The sequence below is a fragment of the Akebia trifoliata genome, chromosome 10 (genome assembly GCF_017979445.1).
Source record: "Akebia trifoliata isolate Shusen 1 chromosome 10, ASM1797944v1, whole genome shotgun sequence".
NCBI lineage: Eukaryota > Viridiplantae > Streptophyta > Magnoliopsida > Ranunculales > Lardizabalaceae > Akebia > Akebia trifoliata.
In genome coordinates, this window is record NC_141384.1 from 19,338,099 (window position 1) to 19,353,978 (window position 15,880).

Here is a 15,880-nt window from a genome sequence, read left to right on the forward strand (position 1 = left end):
ATTCTTCTAAGAAAAATATAGTACCCATTTGCACTTTTTGAGTGTACTCTTTAATTGAAATATTTATCGAATTTGATTAGTGAGCTTTAAGTCAATCCTCATGTTAGATATTATGCTCAAATCATTATTACACGCATGATAATCAAAAGCTTCTATATTTTATTGGAATTGAAAAACATAGACTGACAAACTCGACTAAAATTTGAAAGTTGAAGAAAGACTAACGTAACTAAAACAACTAACTGGATTTAAAGATTGACAAAAACTGGATTGAAACTCAAAGAAAACTCAAGGACAATTATCTACAAAGAGAGAAGGTCCTTCTGGGTGGATGGACTACTTAGACTTGACATTGGTACTTTGGTTAGACGACTCTTTTGATGGACCCAAAATGACACAGATGAGGGTTTAGAACGTTTAGGGGCACCTAAGATTAACCATCGATTCTTAAGGTTTGACTATTAACCACATGATTTAAAAATTAGCCCTCCGGTGGGAAATATTGAAACTAAATGCACTATAAGTCTATAGTGACCAAGAAAGTGAGAAAGGTTAGACGCGGGTCTACTCCCGATTGGAATTGAACCTTTGATCAGACAAATTAATTTGATCCTAAGATCGAATCTTTCTATACAAAGTGGTATGGATCTCTAAAAGTGAAACCAATTAGTCCAACTAATTTGGTATTGATCAGTTTAATCCATTTGTCAATTGGACAAATTGGTTTAAATGGTTCAAATTAATTGATACATTTCACCGATTGGGTCAGACCGATCTTACAGGTTTTGTTTGATTATTCTAGATCGGTCTGCCCACTTACCTGTTGGTTGGATTGAATAAAACAACTCGGGAACACCCATAGTCAGTTCAGGTCGTGACCTATAAGAAGGCTTCTAGACTCTAGGTTTACTACGTGCAATGCAATTTATCTGGTCACCCTTGCCCAAGTGCACCTATATACCTCTCGAGCATACTCAATCAGACGGTACGTGATGACTTGGTTTGATATACCGTATAAGTGATAATCTAAAACTCCAACTCACTTCTCTGAAGTAAAAAATAGTCAGTTTGATCCCAAGTTGAGAGGTGGCGCACGATGCTGAGCAAGGGCCCACTTAAATACCTCTCGTCTAGAATAGACGTAGTATATCCCCCTCGTACAGTAGGGTACAGCAGGGCAAGATCTCACTTAGGTACTGGTTTTGACCAAGAAGTGCAATTGATGCACTCGGATTATCTTTTATATAACTACGGGTACGAGTTAAGAGTTGTAGCTTTCATAAATGGTTTGGCATCCCACGAGGGGATCGACCATGTACTAGTACTACGTTGGCAAATGGGACATGTGACTGTGCGACTTACAATAGGTCAAAGGCTCAGGTCGCTCCAGCCTGGGTGCATCGATATACCTTTCAGAGTCACCTGATCAGACAGTACTGATGCCCCAGTTTAATATACCCTAAGGTACGTGACTAAAGTTGTGGTTTTCATGAATGACGTCGCATCTCCGAAGAGACCGGGCCATACACTAGTGCCACATTGGCTACTAGGGACATGCAAGCGTGCAATGTAATAAATAAACGTGCTAGTGGTGTGTGCAAAGTAGGGTGGGGTGTGCCCGGGGCATTTTTTTAAATAAATCAATTCATTTGTCCAAATCAAACCATACAAGCAAAAGTATTAAACCATACAAGTAAAGACATACATTGATCATGACAGATTAGAGACATTTCTATATGGTTCAATTTAAGATTAAAACATGCACATTTCCTGCATACATAAATCACGGCAAATCAATCAATGAATATAGCATATGATAATTGATTAGATCCAATCATGGCAGTTAACAAAAAAAAAAAAAAAAATTATATATATATTTTTTTATGGTCCAATCAAAGATCATTTCGGGTGATCCTAAATTAATCAAGATTCTCAAAGGATATGGAATTGAGGATAGAATATTGAATTATTGAGATGAGGAATGAAGAATGATGAAAATCTTTTTTTTTTTGTTTTTTTTTTTTTTTCGAATTTTTTTGCATTTTCTTAATTTATTACTTAACAAGCTTGTCCATAAGCACTTAGGTTATCTCGACTAACACATTAAGATTCCAAATTTTACAAAGAGTTATTAGGCCAACGTGAGTAATAATCTAATGCCACGACTTTTTAGATTTCAAAGAAAGATTTGGATCTTAAAGTGAAATTCACATTTTTTCTTTGATCCAATATTTTGAAAATGAGGGGCTATGAAATCAAATTTTAAATCAAAATTCAAAATGAAAATTAATTTTTTTGAAATATTCTTTTTTTTTAAATTCTCATAATTTCATCCGCCATAAACATGTGGCATTGGATCATTTTTTCGGGTGCTATGTGGCAAAGTCAATGACCCTTAGTAAGAAAGAAACCTCACCAAACTAGTAAGCCTAGCCCAAACATTTTTTTTTTAAACAAAAAATTTCATGTTGCTGTAAGAAAAAAACGTTTTTTTATCCTTTATGTGTTGCTACATGCATTCTCACAACACTTCATTTTGCTGCGAGCACACCCAGCAAACCACTCACAATACTCTCTTTTACACTATTGCACATAGCAAGTCCAAAATTTTTTATTTTTTATTTTTGTTTTAAAAACTATGTTGCTGCCAGCAACATTCATGACATAGAAATTGTGAATGACATAATTTTAAAAAGAAAATTGTTTTATTTCGGCTAGCACACACATCATATGTGTATACATATATAAAAGAAGAAGACAAGGTGGCCCAGTTATGATTTGCAAAACCATAGACCTTAAAAAGTATTTTCTCTTTTACCGTATTTTCTGCTAGCACTCAACTCAAACAACCACACATTAATCTCTCTCTCTCTCTCTATTTTGCTATTTTTTGTTTTTACAAAACATGTGAAATTCAATCGGTAAGTGATATTTAGGCACTAAGGGCAATCCATTTAACCAATTGGGTATCTCAAAATCGTCCATCAAAACCAAGATTTACAAAGTTAGAACAAGAATGATCAAGATTGAGTAAACATTGTTGGATTCAATATGGTTCTTTTAACAGGAATTTTCCAAGAATAAACAAGTTGTTTATCGGATTCAAACCGTATATTGAAGTATCGGATTCAAGAGTTCTTGTGATTTGAAACATGAAGCACAAATCTTATGAGAGAGAGAGAGAGAGTGAGTGATAACGTTTTTTTTTTATGTGCTGTTTTTCGTTTTTTTCTATTGGAGAAGGAGATAAAAACAGCAGAAATGGATTTCTGCTAATGGCACGCCACGCGTAAATTTTTTTAGTTTTTTTTCTAATTTTTTTTCTTGGAATTCTCTCCTCATCATGAACAACATTAAAAAAAGTACTTTTTTTTGTTTCTCAGCGCATTACTTACAAATAATTTATTTTCACAACTCGCCATATATGCCTAGTAACGCACTAAAAAAATTCATCCAAGATTAAAAAAAATATATATCATAACTCTCATCCCAACCACCATCATTCCATCTTCAATTTATGTAAATTTGAATCTTTCATTATTTAGGGTCATTCCAAAACGACCTTAGATTTAATCATAAAAAAGGATACTCCAAAATGACCTATCTAAAATCAATCTAAATAATGCCAAGAAAAAATAATACGACCAAAAAAATATAAAATAAACCAAATAATGAGAATGGTTCAACAACCATTTTTTCCACACTATTATCCTCTTGACATCCTGCATTATTTAGGGTCATTCCGAATGATTATAGTTGAATCATGAAAATATGCCAAAATAAAGTATTCGGAATCCAAACAAATAATTCATAATTAAGCCAAAAAGAATGATAAAAAAAATAAAATAAACAAATAAAAAATTAACTAAAAATCAAATAAAAAAATGTCCTACTAGCAATGCATCCCATACTTGGGGTTTTTCAAGTCTGATCCTCAATGGTCCCTAGTGAAGTCGCCATTGAAAGCGTCCTCGATCCACGGGGTGCGCGGATCCGCTTTTGACTCTTGAGGTTTGGGAGTCGCCACCTAGTTATTACGGTATAGGAACCGAACTTTCACACTAAAAGGTAAATAAACTAATCTACGAAAGAAAAAATATGGGTCCGGGGATCACGTTATGGGGTTAGAAGGTGTTAGGCACCAACCCTACTGGGCAAACGCTGATCTCTACTAATTTTCAAATAAAACTACATTGCTAGCAAGACCTAAATAATAAAAAAAAAATTAAAAATACTCACTTTTTTCCTAACGCAACGATTTTGTTCCCTCAGATCTGATAGAATAACTCCTCGTATAGTATTCCTTGCTTTGTTCTATCACAGGATCTGATCTCTAAGCTCTGAGATAAGGTATCTCTTTCTTATATCTAGATTTTTTGAACTTTTTTTTATGGATTTTGAGGTATTTTTTAAAGGCTTCTAGGTGTTAAGTATGGGTGTTAGGTAAGGAGTTGGGGCTTCAAAATTAGGGTTTGTGGGAGGCTAGGGAAGCTTTTTGACCTACTTCTCTTAGGGTTTATGATTTTATACGAAAATAGGGTGTGGAGGCTCCTATTTATAAAGTTTTTTAGAAGAATTAGGGTTTGATTAATGTTTCTTTTAGGGTTTTGATTTTAGTCTTATGAGATTGACTTAGTCTTTAGGGTTTTAATTTAGGGTTTTGACTTTAGTCTTATGAGATTGACCTGATTAGTTTAGATTAGGGTTTTGACTTTAATCTTATGAGATTGACTTAATTAGTTTAAATTAGGGTTTTGACTTTCGTCTTATGAGATTGACTTGATTAGTTTAGATTAGGATTTTGACTTTAGTCATATGAGATTGATTTTAATACTTTGACTTTAGTCTTTTTGGTTGACTTTTAGTCTTACTTGATTGACTTTAGTCATACTTGATTGACTTTAATTTTTGGAGAAGCCCCTTTTATTATATCTTTAATTCTTTGGACTCCTTGATAGAGGGGTCTTTGAATAAATATCTTGGCAACCACCAACAATTTTGCCTGAAAGCCTGATTGATCGATTTTTTGGTTCAAAATTTTAAATTAATTTTATTAATGTTTCACTTTACATTATTTAATATTTTATTTATTAATTTTAAAATTTTTAATTATTAAAATTGTAAAATTACAATTTTACCTTTGGAGAGGACTTTTTGCGTTTTAAGTCATTTTTCAATGTTCCAGGATGTTTTGGAATCAGTTTTTCGTAAGGAATTCAATGAAAATATTGGTTTGTATCATTTATGAAAAGTTTTGTGCGAAATGATCGTGAATTTTATGAGGGGCATTTTCATAATTTTATTGAATTCTATGAAAATTGGCAAAATGGTTTACTCAGTTTCGATTTGTTATTTTATGTGTTTGAATGGGTTTTCCTAAGCGTAGCGTGGGCTCTAAGGATGTTTTAAGGTTAGGGGTATTTTGATAATTTGATCATTTTTTAGTATTTTTATCGTAAAGCTTCTTGTTATCTACAAGATGATTTCTATGTTTCTAGGGTCATATTTTCCTAGCGTAGCGTGGTTTCTACAGTTTTGTTAGTTCGAGATACCTCATATGGATTTCTAAAATATATCTAGTAACAAATAAATCATTGGAATAATCATCCATCATTGGGAATCGTTGCAATCGGGTTGACTAGTTGATTAATCAGGTGGATGTAAAAATGGGGTGTCTACACATGAGAAGGTGGACTCATCGGTTAAGATCTTCACCAATAATCACAGATCTAATCAGCGATTCCAGATCCAAATTGATCAACGAGTTTCTTCCCAGAGTAAGAGAAAAAAGGAATTGTGTGTGATGGTTGTATACGTATTTTTTTTTTTTTTTTAAAGAAAAAAAACAAAACAAAATTTGTGCACACCCAATCCTGTCTATAGTACCCCCACATCTAGATGCTTGTTAATTGTTTACTTGTTTACAAACAAATTGGCGTGGCACAAGATTTTTCTAGGTTTTGTTTTTAGTTTTTTAATTAGTAATAGTTTTTTCTTAAAAAAATAAAAATAAAAAAATATAAAATTTTGTTGTTTTGTTTTCAAAAACAATTTTGGTTCAAAGATATTTGTCACTTAGTAAAACAAAATTCAATGTAAAAAAAAAAATCAATTTATGTAGTGGTTTGTTAATAACATGTTTTCTTTAGTCTCTCTTTTATTATAGAGTTTTTTTTTTCTCTTTTCTAGAAAAGAGGGGTTTCATCACTTCGAATCTCAATAATGATCATGTTATCTTCAATCTAATACTCATTGAAACCTCGAATTATTTTGGGCCACCCAAAAGTGATAATTGATTGGAGCATAAAATTATAGAAATTATGCCTGTTGCAATGTTTGGATCTGATCAATTATTTTATGTCATATTCATTGATTGATTTGTCATTGATTTAATCAATTATTTTATGCATTATTCATTGATTGATTTATCATTGATATATACTTGAAATGCGCATTGAACCATATAGGTATATTTTTAATTTTTCTCGATCAATGTATACATTTTACTTATATGGTTTAATACCTTTACTTATAATGGTTTAATTGAACAAATGGGCCCATTTGTTTGGAAAAGGCCCCGGGCACACCCCACCATGTTTTGCACACACTACTAGCACGTTTGCTGCTTTGCACGCTTGCACGTCTCATATAGCCAACTTGGTACTAGTACGTGGCCCGATCGTTTTAGAGATGCGACGTCATTCATGAAAACCACAACTCCAGTCATGTACCTTAGGGTATATCAAACTGGGGCATCAGTACCGTCTGATCAGGTGACTTTGAAAGGTATATTGATGCACCCAGGCTGGAGTGACTTGAACCTTTGACCTATTGTAAGCTGCAAAGTCACATGTCCCGTTTGCCAACGTAGTACTAGTGCGTGGTCAGTCTCCTCGTGGGATGCCAAACAATTTATGAAAGCTATAACTCTTGACTCGTACCTATAGGTATATCAAAGATAATATAAGTATATCAATTGCACTTCTTGATCAAAATCAGTGCCTAAGCGAGATCCTACTCCGATGTACTACGGTAGTAGGAGAATATACTACGTTTATTCTAGAAAAGAGATGATTTAAGAATGCCTTGGCTCAAGCATCGTGCGCCACCTCTGATCTAGGGATTAAACTAGCTGCTTTTGGTTTCAGAGAAGTCAGTTAAAATTTTTAATTATGACCTATACGGTATATCAAACCAAGTCACCACGTACCGTCTGATTGAGTACGCTCGAGAGGTATATATAGGTGTACTTGGGCAAGGGTGGTGTGGCGCCCCGCTAATCACTAACACAAATCTCCATGTCAAAACTCGAGGTACTAGGTAGCACCTCAAAATTTTGGCATGATCTCCTCTATTTATGTCAGCATTCCAAGGCGTTTAACCTGCACCTGATAAACGACATACATTCCTGCATATATACATTCAAAATATAATACTAGCGGAAGCCTATATACATCTAATAACGTATAAAAATTAGAGTACGGAAAAAGAAGTTTATATACACGATTATACAGGAATTCTTCACTCTAACAAAATTCCTAACGCTCAAAAATCAAAATCTATATTACTTTTAGACAAATCGACACCATTAGGGTAATAACCCCAATACTCACTAGATAATGGACTCTGGTCGTTTATCTGACTCAACAGATGGTCCCCACTCGCTGGTTCTATGCCCGCCTCACCAACTACAGGCTTTGAAGCTAAAAAAAAATAGGAAGGAACGGGTGAGTAACAATGGTTACCTAGTAAGGAAGAAAACAATGTCTACCAATAATCTCTTCTAACATGAACGAATAAGCATACTAAATCATTTTAAAATATACAAAATTTTACAGAAAAAACTACGATTAACTGGTACATATAGCCAGGGATGAGCAATTAAACATTTTAAAACTGACATTACATCAATCAACAGTACACACTATAACATTTTCTTTATATACAAATCTAATTGACCAAATAGAAACATTAAACATGCATTTCATTTTATATATCAAAGTAAGGCACTAGATACATAATACACTATGGTAGAATATTGGAATTAGAGAGTTGGGATTCACGATTGGATTGTTCCTAGTCAGGATATGATGTTACAATTTTTCTCTGACTTTTAGTTCCTGATTTTGTGGTCGGTCGCTGCCCTTACCACGTTTGGTTGACCATTTATCCGGCTCAGACTGGCCGTTTGACGTGACCGTAAGCAATGGGTCTCTTTTCGATGTGTCAGAACATTCGACTACTATAGATTATTAGTGATCACTGACTAATCATTTTCGTCTATGCCTATCAGGCGGGCATGTGATTCCCAAATGTACAAACTATTCGCATACGGTCTTTACAATACAAGTTCATTAGTAAAGATAGAGAGGAATAAACTCGGATTCTAGTTGTGACTCCACTCTCATACGCATCCCCTACCACGTATGAATTTCGTGGTCCCTACCGTACATCCCAGGATAGTATACCACTCCGGATGATATGATGCACTGTCCCTTCAAGCATTCACAGAATCTTTAACAACTCCCAAAATAACTATATATATATATATATATATATATAGATATATATATATATTATTTTCATTTAAAAATAAAAGAGAAATTAACAATACAAGATTGATAATGGATATCCAGTTTCCTATCATGCAAATGTGGCCACACGACTTAAAATAAATAATAGAACGGAAAAGTAAACTACGCATCGTGCTAACAGAAAGTAAATAAACATGCAACCAGTAATATTATCATTGGATATCCGTTCACCAACCTACACACCACACCACAATGTAAAATGCAAACATCACCCATCGGGTGTAATTTTGACATTTTACTATTTCATACCATTTTTTTCTTTTTTCAATTTTTTATAATTTTCAATCTCTTCAATAAAATATCCATTTTCTGATATTCATCAACTCAATATGAGTTCATTGAATATTTTTCAATTATAGAATTTATTTTTATCAATAATATTAAAAAAATACAAATTTTATATCAAAACGGGGTCCGAGTAATGCACAAGACCCAACTGATGGAAATAACTCGTTAAAATATCCTACCCACATATAATTTGTTAAAAAATACAATTAAATATATCAAATATGCAAGTTCTGACGTGAATTTGAAATAATCGATTGAAGTCTATATTTTTGGAAGCTCACCACAAATTTTAATAAAATCCTAAATGCAATTTTTACAATCTATAATTACTAATAGAAATTGAGAATTCCTTACAATCTTTAGGCGACGGAATTAAAGTACGTGCACAAAAATCTAGGCGATCAATACGAAAATCAAGGTGAATCGTACTTTGAGGTATCTGATTTTCAAAATCAACCCTGTGGTTTCGAAGATCTCGATGTCGTCGTCCTTTCTCCCTTCTACGATGGAAAACGATTTGACCCCGAAATAGACGAAATTCGAGGTCGATGAAACCCCCATATATATACGACTAATTTTTGACGATATAGGGTGAAAGAGAAGATGAAACGAAGGGATCTTGGGTGGATTTTGTAAATGTCGAGGCTACAGACCTTTTTCCCTTTTGCGTTGGAAGTCAACGGCAAACGATTTGCGATGAATCCGAGGTTGAAAATCAAAGAAAATTTTTTTTAAAAAAAAAATAGGTTGGCTGGTTTGGACGGATTAGAGAAGACGAATAATAAAAAAAGTTAAAAATTTTATTTATATAAAATTTGGGACGAAATCGATATTTTGTCTATTATTTTGATCGACGATAACTTGACCATCCGGAGTCCAAAACTGACAAATGAATACTCTATTTTATTTAATTTTTTATTCTAGATTTATTGATATGGTCAATTTTTATAAATTTTTTCTCTAACAAAAATTTACATTTTTGGCCTGAGGTGACCCTTAAAATTGACATTATTTTCATTTTTGACGATAATTCGATTTTCTGTACTCTAAAAATGATAAATAAATAGTCTATATTCAATAATTTTTTGTTACGAACCCAATAGTATAATCAAATCTTAGTAATTCTTACTCTAGCAAAAAGTCACTATTTTAGCATGGTCCGACTCGATAATCGAGGATTTTGTAATTTTTATATTCGGATTCGCATTTGAGCGTGCTTATAGGCTAAAATATATTTTTCGATCATTTTGAATCCAATGGTAAGATCAGATTTTATTTAAAATGATCAGAATAAGGTCCTATAGTTTTATCCTAAGTCCCACTTTCAAGATTTTCTCAAAATTCTACTATTTATTTTTCCTCAAGATACGAATTGAAAACTCAGGATTTTACATTCTCCCCCCCTGAATAAAAATTTCGTCCTCGAAATTAAAATCATATCCTATCAAGGTTTGTCACGATTCCACTAACACGACATGTATAATAAACAACACCTATTTTCGATTACCATCTATTCTTAGTCCTAAGCCAATCTCATTTATAACTCGTAGACTTATGTCTCCCATATTCTGTCAATCCAATACATTCATTGATTAATCACTCTAATTCAAACACATACTCCAACTAATCCATTATTTGTATAACCCTAAGAAAATAATCAATTCACCTTGTATCACTTTCCCACCAATGTCTATTAACAACAATCCTTTCATATCTTCTCTATTCATTATCTTTAATTCTCTCATCAATTACACCATCTATTATGTTTTACTCATACTTACTATGAATATTACTCCTCAATGTATATCTTACCGCAAATATACCACTATCTTTATATTCAATTCAATATTATATTTTCTACTTATTGTGATATTTTCTTACAATCTCTGTCATAACCTTTATAATTTAAAATCTTACTTGAGGGGATAAATTCTACATCTATTTTCTCACAATTTCATTAAGTCATCATTAAGGTAACATTGTTTACAAGATTATTCTTTTTCACATTTTACATCGAGCCACCTCCTAACTTATACTCTACTAAATCTTTTTTCTTTTACATACCACATGCTCTTTCAAAATTATACGATATATTTTTCAAATTTTCCCAGTTCTTCAACTCAACCATATATAGTATTAGTTATTACCCATACCTTCACTGATTATATAATTGCATTACTAGTCTTATAAATCGCACTCGTCTTCTCACACTTTACAACCATCCTTACACCTAAAACATACATATCAATTATCAAAATGCAGTCTAGTTGGTTCATGGTTACCTTTTTTTTTATAAGCTTGCACTTTTTCATTCTAGTTCCGAATTAGTTTCATTCCAGTTCTGAATTAGTTTCATTCCTTCACCCCCTTACTATTAGTTGAGTAGTTTCTACTCCGCCCACTTCCAGAAGTTTCGTAATTCCAAATTATAATAAATATCAAATCACTAGAAAAATGGTGAGGTTAAAGATGAAGATGAAGATGAAGATGGGATGATAGCATAGAAAGTGGAAAGCGGTAAGAGAAAAGTTGATTATTTAGTCTGTTCCTACTAGAATAATGAATAGTGGGAAGAATAGCTCTAGCAAGTATGCAAAATTTCAGTAAAATTATATGATCTAGAAGAACCAGTATTGAATATAACTCCAATTTCTAACATTATAATTAGAAATCATACTTTCCAAAACTTCATCGGAGACATGTACTTTCTCCTGGGTCATAACTCTTGCTCGCGCCTGTGATAGAGGACATTCTTTAATGGTTAATTGCCAAAATTTGTTTGAGTTTTGTAAAACTTTCGAGCAACACGAGAAGGTGGACTCATCGGTTAAGATCGTCGACAATAATCACAGATCTAATCACCGATTCCGAATCCAAATTGATCAACGAGTTTCTTCCTAGAATGAGAGAAAAAGGAGTTGTGTGTGATGGTTGTATAAGTATTTTTATAAAAAAAAAAAAAAAAAAAAAACAAAATTTGTGCACACCCAATCCCGTCTATAGTACCCCCACATCTAGATGCTTGTTAATTGTTTACTTGATTACAAGCAAATCGTTTTTTGATGTTATGATTACTGCGAAGCTTGACTTTGCTTTCTTCCCTGATTTTACCTCCGCTTTTATACTTTCTACAATATCTTTTGTAATGTCCCTTCTTCCGATAATGGTAGTGTAGATACGTGATTCTCGATTACGAGTACCACATTTACTAAGGTTTGGAGTCTTTACTATTTATATTGTAAGTGGGTGTGAATGGTCACCCGGAATGTACATTTTTTGAAGTAGTGCCAATTTTAGAGTTTAGTGACTCGATGGAAATCTAACCTTGAGATCGGGGTAAGCGACTCGATTGGAGAAAAGGGAATGTGTTAGGCAACCTTTTCTTCCCACCAAGTAGTGATAACCTCAACTCAATTCGGTCATTTTGGATGAAAAATAAAGTGCCACGTGTCGATAACTTGTTCCCTAAGTTGGAATTTATTTTTGGCTCAATTATACGATCATCTCATTAAAGTGGGTGATCCTTATAAACACTTAACCTTGAAAATTATATGTGTTTTTTTTTTTTTAAGTATTGGCTATGGTTGTAGGTCCATTCTCATGAGTTGAGAAGGACCCGAACAATGATTGCCTTAAAACGATTTGAAGGTTTAGAATAATTTTGTTTTGAAAATGATTACAATCATTATACTTTCGACCAAATCGAAGTCTGATCTACCAGAGGTAAGGGAGGGGAACATTACATTTTAAGTCTTTCTAAAAATAAAATTAAAGAGAAAGAGGGGGATAATAAAAGAGGGATATGAAGAGGGTAGAGAGAGGGGGGGGAGTATGGATCCTTTAACCCACCTTGAAGCTTCAAATGATTCTTCTTTCTTTCTTCTTCTTCCTCTTCTTTGAGTCTTCTTGAGTCCTTAGTCTTTATCAAAATGTAACTTTTTGAATATATAAAGTGAGGGAGTAGAGAATAGATGATAAGAAAGTTGAGTTGAATTTTTTAGTGTGAGACTTGATACTCATTTTGGAAGGGGAGGGGGGTATTTATAGGTGTTTAGAGGATACTTTTGGGATATAATAGGGTGAAGTACTGGGAGAGTAGATAATGACATAAGTTTTGAAGGTGAGGGGTATGAAATTTAGAGTTGGGAAGAAGGTAATTCTGTAATGAGGGTAAATGGGTAGTATTTGAATCCAAATGGTTTGGATCTTACCCGACCCATTTGGGTGGAGTATTTGGTGAGATGAGATGAGTGATATGTGATAGAAAGAATGAGGGGTGTAAGGGAGTGGTTATTGATTGAGTGTTAGGTAAGTTGAAGAGGTAAGGTGCTTAGATTAGGAGAATGAGTTGTATAAGAGATTGGTTGATTGGATTTTGAGAGAGTTAAGGGGATGATGACATGTGTCAAAAAGGATAGGGAGGTGAGGTGATTTAGATGAATTGATTGATAATAGTAGGTATTTGATTAAAAGAGAGGGATGTGGGTTAGGTTTGTGAAAATGATGATGGAAGGTGTAGGTTGTGATGTGAGTTGGAGTGTTTTAGAGAAATGTGATGGGTTAGGGTGTAAGGGATCTGGGTTGTGATGTGGGTGGTTGATTGTGTTAGAAAATGGTGAGGTGGGTAGGTTAGGGAAGGGTATGGGTTGAGATGATTTTTGGAGAGAGATAATGTGGGTAGATGGTTTTTTGGAGAAAGGTGATGTGGGTAGGTAATTGGATGAGGGAGGTGAGAGGGAGTGAGGATATGTGTCCCCTTTGATGATCAAAGGGTGATTGGTTGATGTGGATAGTGGTTTGTGGGTTAGGATTATGAGTTGGATATGAATTTAATATGGATTTGGGTTTTTGAGTATTAGACTTGGTTTTAGGTTATTTGGAATTGGTTAAGGTCATTTTGGCATGGGTTTTTGGGGTGAGTATGTCTTAGGGTTTAGGTGATATGGGATTAAGTTTGGGTTAGGGGGTAAGGTGAGAAATGCATTTTTGTGAGTGAAAGGTTTGTGGACCTCTTCTTCTTGATTTCTCTCATTTTGAGTTTCTCAGTGCTTTTGTGTTTGTGGAGATTACTCCTACTGTCGAAGTATTGAGGTAAGTTGTTTATTTATGTTTCTTTTCCTTTTTGAATCTTTACTTAAAATTTTTTTTTTTTTTGGTTTCAAATTTCTCTCTTTAATTTCTTCTTTTCAAGCTTGGACTTTGAGCAACTTAGGGACATTTGGTCATTCTTGATTTTTGCCTTTGATTGAGGTAAGTCCCTTCTATTCATTTTCCCTACTTCAATTTCTTTTGTTTTCCTTCATTTTATTTGAAATGATGCCATGAGAACATTTGTCAATACTTTGAATTGCCTTTTTATGGTCATGAGAATGATTTTATTACTTATTTATTTATTTTAAAATGTTGTTGTGATTTGAAAACAACCTTGAATTTTTCTTTCTCGTTACTAGTTTATCTTTCATATAATGCTGTCATGAGAACAATTAAGCGTCTATCAAATTGTCTTATTATTCTTTTATTTGCTTATCGATTTTTCCCTTTTGTTGGATATGAATCTTCACTCTCTTTGGTGGATGTGGAGGGCATAGATGTGGTGGTGAAGAACGAGGTTGGATTTAGGAAGAATGATGAAAGGTGGGCATAAGCATTCTTTGGATGAATTTGGGAGTTGGTGCTGCGGGAATATGATATTGCAAGTGGTGGTGTTGTAGTGGTCTTTGGAAGAACTTAATACTTGGATCTACGGGTATTTGGATTGTGATTTTAGATAAAGAATTCTGAATTTCTTCTACCATGTTTAATCATGAATACAATCTAATATTTATACTAAAGTGGCTGGTATTCCAGTCCACAGTTTTAGGAGAAAATTTAGAATAGATTCCTCTAAATTAGGAATCCCACCAAAATAGGAAACAGAAAATAAATTCAAACTTAAATAAATAATAAACAAATCCTAACTAATTTCACTAGAATCGGTTCTTTATATATTCTTCCTCAAGATGGGTTGTATATATTAAACAATCCAAGTTAAATTCATCAAAGCTGGTCCTTGGAAGGGCTTTAGTGAGAATATCCGCAGTTTGAAGTCTTGTAGGAATATAGCTCAATTGAACTATTCCATTGTTGACATTCTCTGATATAAAGTACTGATCAATTTCTACATGCTTCGTCCTATCATGGTGTACTGGATTTTTAGAGATATCGATAGCAGCTTGACTGTCCCAAAACATCCTGACTGCGTTCTTTGCTTCAACTCTCAGTTCCCTTAGTAATCTTTGAAGCCAAATTCCTTCACAAATGCCTAAAGCAAGAGCACGATATTCGGACTCTACACTGCTCCTTAAGACCACTGATTGTTTCTTGGTTCTCCAAGTGACAAGATTATCCCATACATATGAACAGTAACCAGTAGTTGATCTTCTCTCAGTTAACTCTCCAGCCCAACTAGCATCCGTGTAGATCTCTATCTCACGATTTTCACATTTCTTGAAAAGTAAACCATGTCCAGGAGTCATCTTCAAGTATCTTATAATCCGGTTTACAACTTCTAAATGATCTTCAGTAGGATTATTCATGTGCTGACTCACTACACTGACTGAGAATGCAATGTATGGTCTGGTGTGTGAGAAATATATTAGTTTGCCAACAAGTCTCTGGTATCTCCCCCTGTCTGTTGGAACACTTTCCTCACTTTTCTCTATTCTTCTGTTGGGGTCCATAGGAGTATCAGCTGGTTTACACCCAAGCATACCAGTTTCATTAAGCAAATCTAAGACATACTTTCACTAGGATATCATAATTTCCTCCTTAGATCAAACAACCTCCATCCCTAGAAAGTATCTAAGAGCACCAAGATTTTTGATCTCAAACTCACTTGCAAGTAACTTTTTTAATTTGACAACTTCTCTTGCATCATTTCTGGTTAGAATGATATCATCAACATAAAAAATTAGGATATCAATCTTGCTTTCAGGTGAGGACTTTAAGAACAGTGTGTG

At 33.7% G+C, this 15,880-nt stretch overlaps 1 pseudogene; it reads right to left on the minus strand.

Moving 5' to 3' along the window:
- Nucleotides 1–14,848: 14,848 nt before the first annotated feature.
- LOC147393223 (secreted RxLR effector protein 161 pseudogene) lies at nucleotides 14,849–15,601 on the minus strand (annotated as a pseudogene).
- Nucleotides 15,602–15,880: the final 279 nt, after the last annotated feature.